The following is a 15,027-nucleotide window of genomic DNA, read 5'->3' on the forward strand; positions in this document are numbered from 1 at the left end:
CACACACACATTAAATGTCAAAATGGGCAAAAAGAGGTCACTCTTAGTGAGAAAGCGATTTGTTTGCCATTTTATGGATTTTCCAAGCATAAAATCAGGTATCCATTTTTTTCTTCAGGTATGCATTCACAATACAATACCCAATTTATATACAAATACAATATTTTGATATATTCTAACAAAAATCTAAGGTAGGCATGCCAAAGTTTAGATTTACTTATTTTTGAAATGGAAAAAATGGTAGAAGCAAGGCGTTCTGGGGATAATGGTTTAAAGCGGATCCAAACAAAACATTTTTTTTTAATTCAAAATATTTAGTTGCAGCACTCTGACACATACAAAGATAAATAAACACTCCTTAATCCTATGAGCATTTCAGTGCATGCTTTTCACTTTCTCTTTCCATAACTAGGGTTATACAGGTGGCAGCCATTAGCAATTCCTCCTTTGCTGGACACCACCTACTCCACCAGTCTGCCGGATTCTGTCCCGGCAATATGAAAGGAAGGGAGGGGTTCCTCCAACAAATGTAAACATTTTTATATTTGTCATCATGCAGCTGTAAAAAGGCTGCTATTTATTATTATAATTTAGAAAATAGATTTTATTTCTGAAATCTTGTATTTTCAATTTGGGTCCGCTTTAAGTGTTAACCAAGCAGTGTATTTTAATGTTTTAATCTCAATAAAGTTGTGATCAATAAAGGTAAATGATTCTAAGCGGAAAAAAAAGCTTATGTATGTTAAAAATAACGTTTGGTGTCTCATAGTGGCTGAAAAGCTATAATGACACATGCAGCGTTCTGCCACGTTTGAAGAAGGGATTTATAGACGCTCTTATGATAGCTCAAACCAAAACTGGGGGTTTTCCGTGTGCATTTCTCTGTAAATTACCTTATTTCATCTTTGATAATGTATGTGTATCTTGGTGTGTTGGATTACAAGAAATCAAGAGAGAAAAAAAAGCACCGCAGGGCAGGAAGTGGAGGGCGAGGTGGCAGCAACATAATATTCTTATTTGTTCAACAGAACCAAAGAAATGATTTATATACAGCAGTAGGATAGGAGTCTAGAGTTGTGGCATCTTAAGAGTTAAACGTTTGTGGGGGGAAGTTGCACAAAGTGAAAGTTTGCGATTAAAGGAAGGAAATAAAAGATGCAACAGTCAGCCTCACAAGGGCTGAATCTCCTTCAAACAAACCTCATTAAAGCCATTGCCTCTTTGTTTGTTATTTTTCCCATTTACCCATGGGGTGATGACTCCATGACATAAGGTACTCTAACACAAGCCCCCCCCCCCCCCCCCACACACACACACACACACACACACACACACACCACCTATTATACCATTTTTATCTTAAAAAGTCTGGTATTTAAACTTTTTTAAACTCAACTGCTAAATCAGAAGCACCGTGCAGATATTTGAAGGTAGTATGTGTATTAGAGCAATATTTTGATCTTTAAGAAAAACAAAAGTTTGCTTTCTTAAAACAGAAAGAATTTGCGATAATTCAGATTGGAGTGAGCTTGAGATGTCTCCCAGTGCATCACTGCTGAATATATGCTAATGAACCATTGTTACCCTTAGAAGCTAAACACACCTCCAGAACTGCTGGAATGCAATGATGTGCCAGCTTGTTAATTTGTTCAGAGCCAGAATAATCCAACATGCATACAGACTGTTTTGGATTGTTTGATCCTCATCAGTGCATGGCATGGATTAATTTGGCTCTATGCAGTAGGGCTTGTAACACCGAGAGGTACGGACTAACCAGCAAGCTCATGGTAACCCAGAACTCATTGGAGTGTGTAAGGGACTACAATGGTCCTAAAAGCCCCCTTACTAAGATGTTAAGAAAAACAAAAGTTTGCTTTCTTAAAACAGAAAGAATTTGCGATAACTCAGGTTGGATTGAGCTTGAGATGTCTCCCAGTGCATCACTGCTGAATATATGCAAATTAACCATAAGATATTTATGCATTATTCATGCAGTTAAAAAATGGATTTTTGATAAAATTTGAGAAGCAGAATGTGTTGGCTTATGAAAAATGTGAATCTAAGCACAAAAATGTAAAAATAATAAAAAGGGTTAATGTCATCCTTACAGAGACACTGAAGCGGGGAAAAAATGATGATATTATGATTTGTATGTGTAGTACAGATAAGAAATAAAACATTAAGATCAGATACATCAGTCTAATTGTTTCCAGTACAGGAAGAGTTAAGAAACTCCAGTTGTTAGCTCTATACAAAAAAGCCATTAAGCTCTACGACTTTCAAAGTCCTGGAGAGGGCTGTTTTCTGACTTTTATTATCTCAACTGTTATTGAACTATTTACTTTTTCTCTGCCAGAGGAGAGGTCATTACTTCACAGGCTGCTCTGAAAGAATTATTTTGAATGCTGAGTGTTGTGTAATCTGCACATATTATAGAATGATGCAATGTTAGAAAAAACACTATATACCTAAAAATAAAAATACGAGAATATTTTCTTTGCTGCTAATCTTCTAGTAATTATTCATAGTACACAACCAATTCATTATATCATATATTTTTTTTCGCTTCAGTGTCTCTTTAAATAAGGTAAAAGTATTATACAACTAAAAGAATAATAATAATAATCTTCAAACTATTTGACATTCTTTGCTCATTGTCCGGAGATTGGAAATATAATGAAGGCCTTTGGGTGACTGAAGCGAGGCAGGTATATGTGTTTACGCAACTGGTGCACTTAGATAATATAGGATCTAACTGTTATTCAGGGTCACTGGGCTTCTTGTTAATGCGGCTGAGGGGTTGCTTCTAGATATCCTTGGAGAGACAATCTGCCACCCAGACAGCCTACTAATCACCCTCAGGAAAGGGAATTCTCTGAATGGGCTCTACTAGAAAGAAAAAAAAATGAATATCACCCATTGATACCTAAAAGACAATAAAAAAACTAGCCTTTGTATAAAATGCACAAAAGTTTGTTGAGTGGAAATATTAATGCATAAGTAATAAAGTGAGGAAATGCTTTGGTGAATTTGTCACGGAAATCATCACCCCCCAGGAGTCAGTGAATAAATTAATCATTAAGGGTTTTTTTTCTCTCTTTTGAACATCTGGGGGATGAAGCAGCAGGCTCAACTGATAACACATCTGCTACCCAAAAACCTATAAATCATCCCGCTTTTTACCCCTTGCCTATGGCGGATGTATATATCATTTATAAACCATTTGTTGCTCTGTACTGTCAGTTTAGCTATACTTACACCTCACCCCATGGGGAGGCATTTCAAAGCTATTTGTGTCTGAAGAGCAAAAGTAAGAAGTGCTCATTTTTATTTACGTTAAACAAGTATATAAAAAAAAAACAACAACAGGAAAATACTTAAAGAACCCAAAAAATTTAAAAAAATGTACAGTTTAAAATACGTAAGTTTAAAATGTACCATGCTACTGTCACTTACAGAAGGTAGTAAAAAGATGACAGATTTTGGACTCGTTCATCTCCTCATGGGGGATTCTCAGTATTACCTTTTAATCTTTTACAAAAGCACGCCCTGGAAAGAATCTATACAAAGATGTCAGGCAGCTTCCCTGCTCATTTAGTACGCTGTTTTGTCAGTTGGACAGAGCAACTGCAGTACGGTAAGTGCTTTTGTAAATAAATATATCAGCGAGAATCCCCTATGAGGAGACTGGCTAGTCCCAAACCTGTCAGATCTGTTCGATTTTCACAACCTATTATAAGTGACAGGGACCAAGAAAACAAAGTAACTTATAGTGTATTTTTCGCTCAGAAATGTACGTGTCTATCTATGCATTTTGAGAAATTACAATTTTTGCAATACTCGTCCTTTAAGTGTTTGGTGTTATTCCATTTGTATTTATTTTAAGACTGTCAGCTTTCACTATCATTTGTTTTTGTGTGCTTGGGAAATTAACATAAAAAGAGCATAAAACATCAAAAACATAAAAAGGCACAATCTGCCCACAAAGTGCAATGCAATACAATAGTGTCTCTGCACTGAAGTGTTAAACAACCCACTCCCTGTATATAGGATCTGTGAGGCAATAGGAAAAAGGAAGTGAATGGGAACCTGAGCTCATTTCAGAAAAAAAAAAAAAAAAAGCAGCATGCTGTCTGAATGGGTCTAAGTTCATTGCATTTTGTTCATAAACGCTGCCTCTGGGAGGGGTGGGAGAGTAGATGGTACATTCCACTTTCTTCACCATGACATGTATTTATCAATGGCTTGCTGGCAGGCCAAGGAAGGGTTAACCAGTTGCTCAGACTAGATGGTATTGTCAAAAGTATACATTCCAGCTTTTGTACAGCACGTGATGCAAAGGGAGAGCTTTTTCAAAGTGTGCTTCATAGCAAAACATTATTAAATCCTCCCTACTTTTGTTTTGTTTTTTTGTATCCGTCTCTTAAACACCCTTTTAGCCTTTGTCTTTGATGCTAAACACAAAAACATAGAACACCCCCAAAATGTGAAGTAGTACATAATTAACACATGGTAGCTTTGCTTTGTGCACAAGACGCCTACAAGGGTTAACACACCACAAAGTCGCTTAAATATTCTAGAAAAAAAAAGTCTTAGAAGTGATTAATCCCACATTTTTTTTTAATCAAATTGGGAATTTTTATATTGATCAATGACTTCTGATTACAACTCTCACCATCTCCCTTGATTTATATATTTTTTTTGCATTTTTTTCTGAATTCAAGAACAGATTTAAAAAAAAAAAATTAAACAAAAATACTTTTGCCCAACAGACCGTCAGCAATATATTTTTTTTTCTTAGTTACTGATATAGAGAGAAAGCTTTCTCCAAAAGAAAAAAAAAAAAAGTCTGCCCAGTAACAAACAGCGCGCAGTAGCAAACTGAGTCAATCTATTGGCTATGCAAATCCGGGAGGGGAAGGGAAGCAGCCTAAACTGTTTCTCACACTTAAAGCGATATTTTCACTTTTGCTCCCAGTGTTAGGGAGTGCACTGAGGCAGCAGGAGCCCAACGCCGCCCATGGTTTCAAGGCGTTAGTTAAGCTCTTAGGAAAAATTATACTTTCCAAAAATGTAAAATATATCTATATTTTTTGCAATGCAGAGTCTAGTCATGCTAAATAGGCATTAAATGCAACGTGTTTAGACCAAACAACTTTATTCTACCCTCCCGCTGTACAAATATTCAGTTAACACTGATAATTCAGGGCGTCACAACGCTTTATTCAGAGCCTTATTAGTGAAACTGAGTATTTTAACAAGAGCTGGGCAGGGGAATTCACACTGGTGCAATACTAAAAATGTAAAAAATATATACAGTATATATACACATATATAACAAACACAGGGTGTGGACACAGAAGAGTGCCAAGATGTGGAGTGCTAAAAAAAAAAAAAAATTGCCCCAAATTTCCTCGAAATCACTATCGGCCCACCCATGCTCTACGTAAAAGATAGCAGCCTCTGACAGTCAAAGTTTCCAGGAACCACCACTGAGAGAGAGAAAACTTTGCCTGTATCTGCAGTTATGTCTGTGGTAAAGAAAAAAACAAACCATGCAGCTATGGCTGGTGAACTGCAGCTATGTTGTTTTATATAGCTTTGTTTGTTTTTATGTATTATTATCCATGTGTTCTGTTTGTGAATTTTACTTGAGTTGACTCAAAAATAAGTAAGTTTGTTGTAACTGTTGGGAAAGTTGTAGCATCAAAAAGGGACGATAACTATTTTATACTATACAGGAATGGGATACTCTTTTTCTTTGCGCTAATTCCAAATGACTAAAGATTAACTTTCTGGAGTCTCACAAGTTTCATCAGATAATGAGAATTTATTTCCAGATTCTGGGTACTTACTTACAAATTCTGGGTACTTACTTACAGATTATGGGTACTTACTTACAAATTTTGGGTACATAGTTACAGATTATGGGTACTTACTTACAGATTATGGGTACTTATTTACAGATTATGGGTACTTACTTACCGATTATGGGTACTTACAAATTATGGGTACTTACTTACAGATTATGGGTACTTACTTACAGATTATGGGTACTTACTTACAAATTTTGGGTACATACTTACAGATTATGGGTACTTACTTACAGATTATGGGTACTTATTTACAGATTATGGGTACTTACTTACAGATTATGGGTACTTACTTACAGATTATGGGTACTTATTTACAGATTATGGGTACTTACTTACAGATTATGGGTACTTACTTACAAATTTTGGGTACATACTTACAGATTATGGGTACTTATTTACAGATTATGGGTACTTACTTACAGATTATGGGTACTTACTTTCAGATTATGGGTACTTACTTTCAGATTATGGGTACTTACTTACAAATTCTGGGTACTTACTTACAGATTATGTGTACTTACTTACAGATTATGGGTACTTACTTACAAATTCTGGGTACTTACTTTCAGATTATGGGTACTTACTTACAGATTATGGGTACTTACTTAGAAATTATGAGTACTGTGGAATTTGAGACTTCCACAAAGCTTATATAAATGAAAAATAAACAGTCTATCAGGCACACTTTACTATTCACCCTTTTTTTGATTTCTGAGAAGTTAATAAACATTTCATACGTTTTCACACTATACTCGACTCGAGTTAAAACTTTTCGTTAGTTTTGGATAGAATGAGTCAGACTTTTACTGTTCTTTGTGTCGCTGGTGGAAAAATGTAAGGTACTCTCACACTGCATTCATCGTCGTGCACTTATATTGCAATTATATTGCAATGACGCATTCACATCTACGTGTTGAAGTGCGTACCCCTCTGTGATGGGTAGCGCCCACTGGGTGACACCGCTGGGCCGGGCTGCATAGACAAGAGTCAGTTATATAGCTGCACTTATAGCTGACAACCGGGTTGATTCACTATAATAAATAGCGAGCGTTACTTTTTGTAAGTCTCTCTATCTCCTTTTGCTCCCCTAACTGCACGCTTAGCGTGCCTTATCAGAGTTAATGTGCCTTATCAGAGTTAACATGCCTTATCAGAGTTGGCGTGCCTTATCAGAGTTAATATGACTTAGCAGCGTTAACGTGTCTTATCAGAGATAACGTGCTTTATCAGAGTTACCATGCCTTATCAGAGTTAACACGCCTTATCAGAGTAGCATAGCGAGCGCTACGAACTTATGCCTGCTAACTGGCAATGACGAGAGCTTCACTCGTCCTGTCCTGAGCCACTGCGGGCCCAATCAACTTAAAGGACATTATCCCCGCACTTTGATTGGCCCAATAGGCAGCCTGTCAAGTTTCCTGTGAAGTGACAGGCAGCCTATTGGGCCAATCAAAGTGCAGGGATATTGTCCTTTAAAGTGATTGGGCCCGCAGTGGCTCAGGACAGGACGAGTGGAGCTCTTGTCATTGCCAATTAGCAGGCATAAGTTTGTAGAGCTTGCCAGGGGGGATCCTAAGAAATCAGGGGCACTTTTGGGCACTCCAGACAATAAATGGGTGTGGCCACAGACCATAAAATGGGTGTGGTCATGGGTGGAGCCAAATTTACATGATCTTAAAGGCGGCCTGCCCAGCAAAACGTTGGATGAAGCCCCCTCTCCATTAATAAAAGAAAAAAAATTGCAGCATGTAACTAAACAGCATAAACTGATTCCAGGGTGTCTGGAAGTCCCCCATAGCATTCCCTGATCTTCTAGAGGACCCTCTCCCATGCTTCTACGGGCCTCCCACTGGGGCACCACAACTCCCAGCATGCCCCCATAGAAGAACCACAGCTCCCTGCATGCCCCAATAAAGGCAACACAGCACCCAGAATGCCCCCCATTGAGGCACCACAGTGGCCAGAGGTGAGTACTGCTGCCTGGGGGAGATCTGGGGCACCCCAGAATAGATCCGTTGCATGTGCCACTGATCTTTGGGCCTAGCAACGCCCCTGGCGCTCACTGTGCTACTCTGATAAGGCATGTTAATTATGAAAAGGCATGTTAACTCTGATGAGGCACGCTAACGCTGATAAGGCATGTTAACTCTGATAAGGCATGTTAACTCTGATAAGCGTGCAGTAAGTATAGCAAAAGGAGATAGCGAGCGTTACAGGAGGTAATGCTCGCTATTTGTTATAGCGAATCAGTGCATTGTATCAAATGGGGTAAGTAGCAGGAACAGGTGGCTCTTCCTATTGGCTGTCTACTTTAGTCTGTCAATTTTACCGCATGCTGATTGCTAATTACTAGGCTGGTTTTAATTACTGAACCTTTTTTACTTGTTTTACCGAATGCTCTAATTTTTGTGAATTGACATTTGTTGACATTTACTGAGGCATTTACAGCACAAGTCAGTAATTTACCTCACTGGTCAGTCGTTTTATTTTTCAACGTAGTAATAGCCTTAGTGAATTGACATTTTCCAAACTGTTCGGTAAAATCAACTGTTTTCTGTATTACCGAAATAATACTCAGTGAATTGACGCTATTAAAGGGAAGGTTCAGGGAGGGTGGGTAAAAAATAAAAATCAAATTCCACTTACCTGGGGCGTCATCGGACGTCAGAGCGCCGGCGTGGGACGCAGAAGTTCCGGGCCTTGGAGCGCAGAAGAGCCCGACCTGGCAGCCGGCCTGGCCAGGTCAGGCGCGCCACCGGAGACCACCGGGAGCCTGCGGAGCGGCGGCGAGGGCACCTCCTGCCTGCCACGGGCTGGAGGAAGCCCCAGGTAAGTGGAATTTGATTTTTATTTTTTACCCACCCTCCCTGAACCTTCCCTTTAACCAGTGTCCTCTGCAGTACACACGCGATATAATGCATACACACACGGTGTGAACTCAGCATCATTCTCTGTTCTTGGTTGGACTTTTCATCTTTGGTCTAAAGCAGGGGTATCAAACTCAAATGCAAAGTGGGGCGAGATTGTACACTGGGACCTAGTCGCGGCCAACCTCAATGCCTACTGGTGACTTTGCTACCTTATAAAGCTCCCTGGTGTCTAATGGCCCCCTCCAACCCCTATACAGTTCCCTAGTGTCCAGTGGTCTTCCCTCCGCTATACAGTTCCCTGGTGCCTAGAGGCGCCAACTCTCACCTATACAGTTCCCTGGTGTCTAGAGGCCCCCACCCTCCCCTATACAGTTCCCTGGTGTCTAGAGGCCCCCACCCTCCCCTATACAGTTCCCTAGTGTCTAGAGGCCCCCACCCTCCCCTATACAGTTCCCTGGTGTGTAGTGCTTTCCCCTTACCTCCCCCATATGGCTTCCCTGGTGATCTAGGACTTCACCTCCACTATAGCTTCCCTGGTGGTCTAGAGTGGGCCAAACATAATGCAAAGAGGGGAAACCACTTGAGGGCCAAATTGAATGGCTTTGAGGGCCAGACCTGGCCCATGGGCCGGAGTTTGACAGTATAGTAGGGACAGATACTACAGCAAAAAGTAGAGAGAAATGTTAACATTTCTGTGTATGAGTCGCTATGCCTCATAGCCTACTGGCACATTTTTGCCATTCTATTGGAGATAAACATAACCAAACTTAGGTCACATGAAACAGTTGAAAAAAAAAACGTTTTTGGGGAAATTTGCAAACCTGCTGTGACCACAAATTAGACAGGATTTCAGTACAAAACTGCAGAGTATGACTCCAGAGAAGTGAATTGGGAGAACCAGTTGGGGCAAACATGGGCAAATAACTTATAGGTAATCTCCCTCTTATTCACAACTTTATAAGAAGGAGTCAACCTCCGCTTAGTGCCAATAAAATATCTTCCTTTGCAATTAGAACACATGCATTTTTTTATTATAATACAACACCAAGAACTCATCAACCCAGAGCAACCAGTTAAAGGACAACTGAAATGAGGGATATGGTAGCTGCCATATTTATCTCCTGTTAAACAATACCAGTTGCCTGGCAGCCCTGCTGATCTATCTGGCTGCAGTACTGTCTAAATCACACCAGAAACAAGCATGGAGCTAATCTTGTCAGATCTGACAATTATGTCAGAAACCCCTGATCTGCTGCATGCTTGTTCAGGGGCTATGGCTAAAAGTATTAGAGGCAGAGGATCAGCAGGAGAGCCAGGCAACTGGTATTGCTTAAAAAGAAATAAATATGGCAGCCTCCATATCACTCTAGTTTTTAGCAGATATTTGAAACAGAGGCGCCAACAATAGAATAATATACACTAAAAAACAGTTTAAAAAAAGGGAGGTAGTGATGGACTTACCTCCCCAAAGATGACTTGATTTCAAGCAAAAAAATAACTTTATTTAATACTCCACAGTGCAACGCGTTTCGCAGGTGTGACCTGCTTCATCCGGCAGATTAAGACAAAACAAGACACAGAACATTTATAATGCGCTTTTTTTCCTGGCGGACTCAAAGCACCAGAGTTGCAGCCACTAGGGCGAACTCAGTAGGTATTAGCAGTGTTGGGGAATCTTGCCCGAGGTGTCCTTACTGAATAGATGCTGGCTTACCGAACAGCTTGTCATGTCTGATGTTCGGATCAGTTACTCCACCTACCTGATGAAGCGGGCCACACCTGCGAAACGCGTTGCACTGTGGAGCATTCAATTAAAGTGGATCCGAGATAAACTTTTACTCATTGCATAATTGTGTTCCTTTCATATAGTTTATAGGGCATTCCTCAAGCCAAATAGATAAGATATATAGACAAGTTACTTGTTATAGTTAGATTTTCATCTCTGATCCGCTTTAAGTTGATTCTGTTTCAATTTCTCAGTGAAGGCAGCCATTTTGTAGGCAGTTAAAAACTCATGCTTTTCCAGATTCCACCACTGGAAATTTAATAAGTAATTTGTAGAAATTATGAATTTGTTCTCCAGAGATGTTCTTCAAGGACCCTTTATTTAAAAAAAACCCAATCTGTTTGGTCAGATAACTGATTTGTAAGTCTGTGATTGGCTAGCCCTAGTTACCATAGAAATACAGATTGCCAAATAGCTAATGATGTCATCATCTCCTCTCAGCCAACCCAAATGCTCAGCGTGATCAGAAAATATTTCAATTATGGTAAACGGAGGGTGCAGACATGTCTTATCTACAGTCTCAGCTGGAAACTGGTGTTTGTTTGTTTGTTTTTAACCAATGCAGCTCTGCTTAAGCCAAAATAGTCTGTACATACTTCAGAACCTGTCTAGGCAGTATAGTGAGAATTCTAGTAGTGGCATTTTTTCAGTAGGCGAGGTCAAAGTTCACTTTTATACGGGCTGCACTCCCCCAAATCTCTCTAAAAGCAAACCTGAAACAAACTGTTCTTCAATTGCTGTCATCTCTGACATGTTCTGCATACCTAAACAACATTGGTAGGGATTAGATTGTGAGCTCCTCTGAGGACAGTCAGGGACATGACTATGTACTCTGTAAAGTGCTGCAGAAGATGTCAGTGCTATATAAATACATAATAATAATATGGTAGGACATTAGACCATGACTATGGTAGGATTAGAGTGTGAGCCCCTCTGAGGACAGACAGTGACATGACTATGTACTCTGTAATGTGCTGCAGAAGATGTCAGTGCTATATAAATACATAATAATAATAATATGGTAGGACATTAGACTGTGACTATGGTAGGATTAGAGTGTGAGCCCCTCTGAGGACAGTCAGGGACATGACTATGTACTCTGTAAAGTGCTGCAGAAGATGTCAGTGCTATATAAATACATAATAATAATATGGTAGGACATTACACTATGACTATGGTAGGATTAGAGTGTGAGCTCCTCTGAGGACAGTCAGTGACATGACTATGTACTCTGTAATGTGCTGCAGAAGATGTCAGTGCTATATAAATACATAATAATAATATGGTAGGACATTACACTATGACTATGGTAGGATTAGAGTGTGAGCTCCTCTGAGGACAGTCAGTGACATGGCTATGTACTCTGTAATGTGCTGCAGAAGATGTCAGTGCTATATAAATACATAATAATAATATAGTAGGACATTACACTATGACTATGGTAGGATTAGAGTGTGAGCTCCTCTGAGGACAGTCAGTGACATGGCTATGTACTCTGTAATGTGCTGCAGAAGATTTCAGTGCTATATAAATACATAATAATAATATGGTAGGACATTAGACTATGACTATGGTAGGATTAGAGTGTGAGCTCCTCTGAGGACAGTCAGTGACATGACTATGTACTCTGTAATGTGCTGCAGAAGATGTCAGTGCTATATAAATACATAATAATAATATGGTAGGACATTACACTATGACTATGGTAGGATTAGAGTGTGAGCCCCTCTGAGGACAGTCAGTGACATGACTATGTACTCCTTAATGTGCTGCAGAAGATGTCAGTGCTATATAAATACATAATAATAATATGGTAGGACATTACACTATGACTATGGTGGGATTAGAGTGTGAGCTCCTCTGAGGACAGTCAGTGACATGACTATGTACTTTGTAAAGTGCTGCAGAAGAGGTCAGTGCTATATAAATACATAATAATAATATGGAAGGACATTACACTATGACTGGTAGGATTAGATATCAATCGACATTTGCCCCTTCCACTTCCTGTTTCAGCCCATAGAATTACTAGAACAATGGTAGGAGGCACCCAAAAAATGGATAAGTGTGTTCAGGTAGCCTGACAAATATATAAAATAATGAAAGGTAAGTATAGTCTAACCTTGAAACGAGGACTCAGGGATTGTTCACACTAAGGGTGCTTTTGGGATTTTTTAAGCGCTGGCAATTTAAAAAAATCACCCTAAAAGCGTTTGTGCAATGATTCCCTATGAGAGAGTTCACATCTGTGCGGGTCGATTCCGATCCGCTCAGCAAAGCGCTGCCGGTACCATTTCTGGGGCGATTTGCCTCAATGGAAGGTATAGGGAAATCGCAAAATGCTTGAAAAAGCACTTTGCATAGCGATATCCCCAGAGCTTCTAAGAATAAATACATGGGCCTTCATTCACTAAAGGGTGCTAAGTGTTAGCACGCCAATGAAAAGGCACTTAGAAGGCGAAAACGGCCACTAATATGCACGCAAAAGTTTGCACGCACAAAGTTTAACGCTGCGCGGTGCGCGCGAAACGTCGCACCAGTCGTGTGCTAAGCTTACTTATCACACAAACGGTGCAACGTTTTGCGCGCACCGTGCGATGTTTCGTGCGTATCGCTAAACTTTGTGCGCGATCTGTAACCGCTTTAGACGTGCAAACTACTTAGCGCCCTAGTTTGCACGTCCAAAGCTTTTACGCATGCTGACTACGTTAGCACGCCTTTGTATATCGAGCCCAATGTATCTATTCTTTTCCGGGTCAAAGAGTTCACTTCCTTGACTTGTGTCAGGAAGTGCAAAAACAAATCGCTCTGCAAAAGTGCTTAGAAAAGCGCTGTAAAATAAAAAACATCCGCGCAGGAAAGCATCGGGAGGCACTAAAAAAAATCGCCCACAAAACGCTGGCGTCAGCGATTGTGATTTATGATGTGAACAAGGCCATACTGTTCATTTCCAAAAATGCTTTATTCAGCGCTGGACCCCACAGAATTCCTTCTCATGGAGAAATCAGTCAAAGAAACGGATTGCCTTTAAAGGGGACCTGAACTCATAACTTCCTATCTGCTCTAACAGAAATGCAACAGCATCATAACCTTTTAAAAAAAAAACGTGTTTTCGTTACAGCTGATGCCAACCCTGCAATGAATCTGCATTGTGTCTACTTTCATGAGCAGGTTTACAGCCTGTGTTTACAAATTCGCTTCTGTGCCGTGGCAGCCAGCTGACACAGCTGAGAGATCAAATTACAACTTATGATTAGTCACAGATAAGGGGAAATTAGACAAGCGAAATCCTCTCTAAATACATACAGGGTGCATTTCTCTGTTTTTCTTCTGTCCTGTGCCAATGGACGAGAGCAGGGAGTTGTAGCTGACATTGCTTTACACGTTGTTATGCGATTTAATTCAAAATCTATGAACAGTTCCCATCTCATCAGTTGCAATTAGATCCGGCGGATTCCTTTGTTACAGCGCAGGACATGCGGTGCGTTGTATAATTGCACACAGTGACATGCACAATGTTGCGTATGTGAAGTGCAGATTGCTCAGTAGCCACTTTGCTTGCGTTGTATCGCATGCAACTGCAAATGCTGTTTTTGGTTGCTTTATTTGCAAGTTCTGAGTCAATGCAATGCAACATCCCTGTGTGAGACTAGGGTGCACACATAACATAGCATGAAAGGCTGCGTTTTATGTCATGTTTTTATTTTATGTTGTGTGCGTTTTTGCTGCATTTTTGCTCAGTGTGCATTTTTTACCGCAGATGCGATTATTGGTATGTCGTTGACCACCCGTGATCTCATGTACAAAAGGAAATGGGTGACGGATCTGCAATGGACTGTCCTGTCTGTGAGGTGTTTCGGGGCCCATTCACCCTTGTAAACGCAAATTTTGTGTTGGTGATTTTAACGCGATTATCACTGTACACTTTGCGGTTTTCTTGCGATCGCGATCGGCGCTTTCATAGCATGCTAATCGCGACCGCTCTTCAATCGTGGGAGAACGCTGCATGCACCGCGTTTTGCGATTGCCGCCAGTCGCAAATCGCCCACGATCGGCGGAAATCGCGGCAGTGAGATCACTGCCTTATAGTTAAGGTTGCGCTTTAAGAAGCTCTAGCGGTTCGTGGATTAGCGTTAAACGGCCGCTAATCGCCCTAGTGTGAATGGCCCCTTATGCAGTTGTGCCAGGAGGCTGGCACCTGGGGGAGGAGACAGTGGGCTGGGTTGGACAGCCTTGTCTGCTTGCTGTTGTTTTCCGGCAGGATCTGATGATTAGGACTCCCTGGTCACCTCTGAGATATGCTGCTTATGTAACATGCAGTGAATGCCCTCAGGGTTACTGAGTCATTCCCACTCAGTCAGTCACCATCCTTTGAAGTCTATGGCCTTGTCTCATCACTTGGGTTTCCCCCCTGATAAGATGACACTGGCAATGTCTACATGTGGCTCTGCCCTCCTATCTCAGCTACATCACTGGGGAAGCTGGGCCAGACTGA

Source organism: Hyperolius riggenbachi, chromosome 3 (assembly GCF_040937935.1).
Source record: "Hyperolius riggenbachi isolate aHypRig1 chromosome 3, aHypRig1.pri, whole genome shotgun sequence".
Lineage (NCBI taxonomy): Eukaryota > Metazoa > Chordata > Amphibia > Anura > Hyperoliidae > Hyperolius > Hyperolius riggenbachi.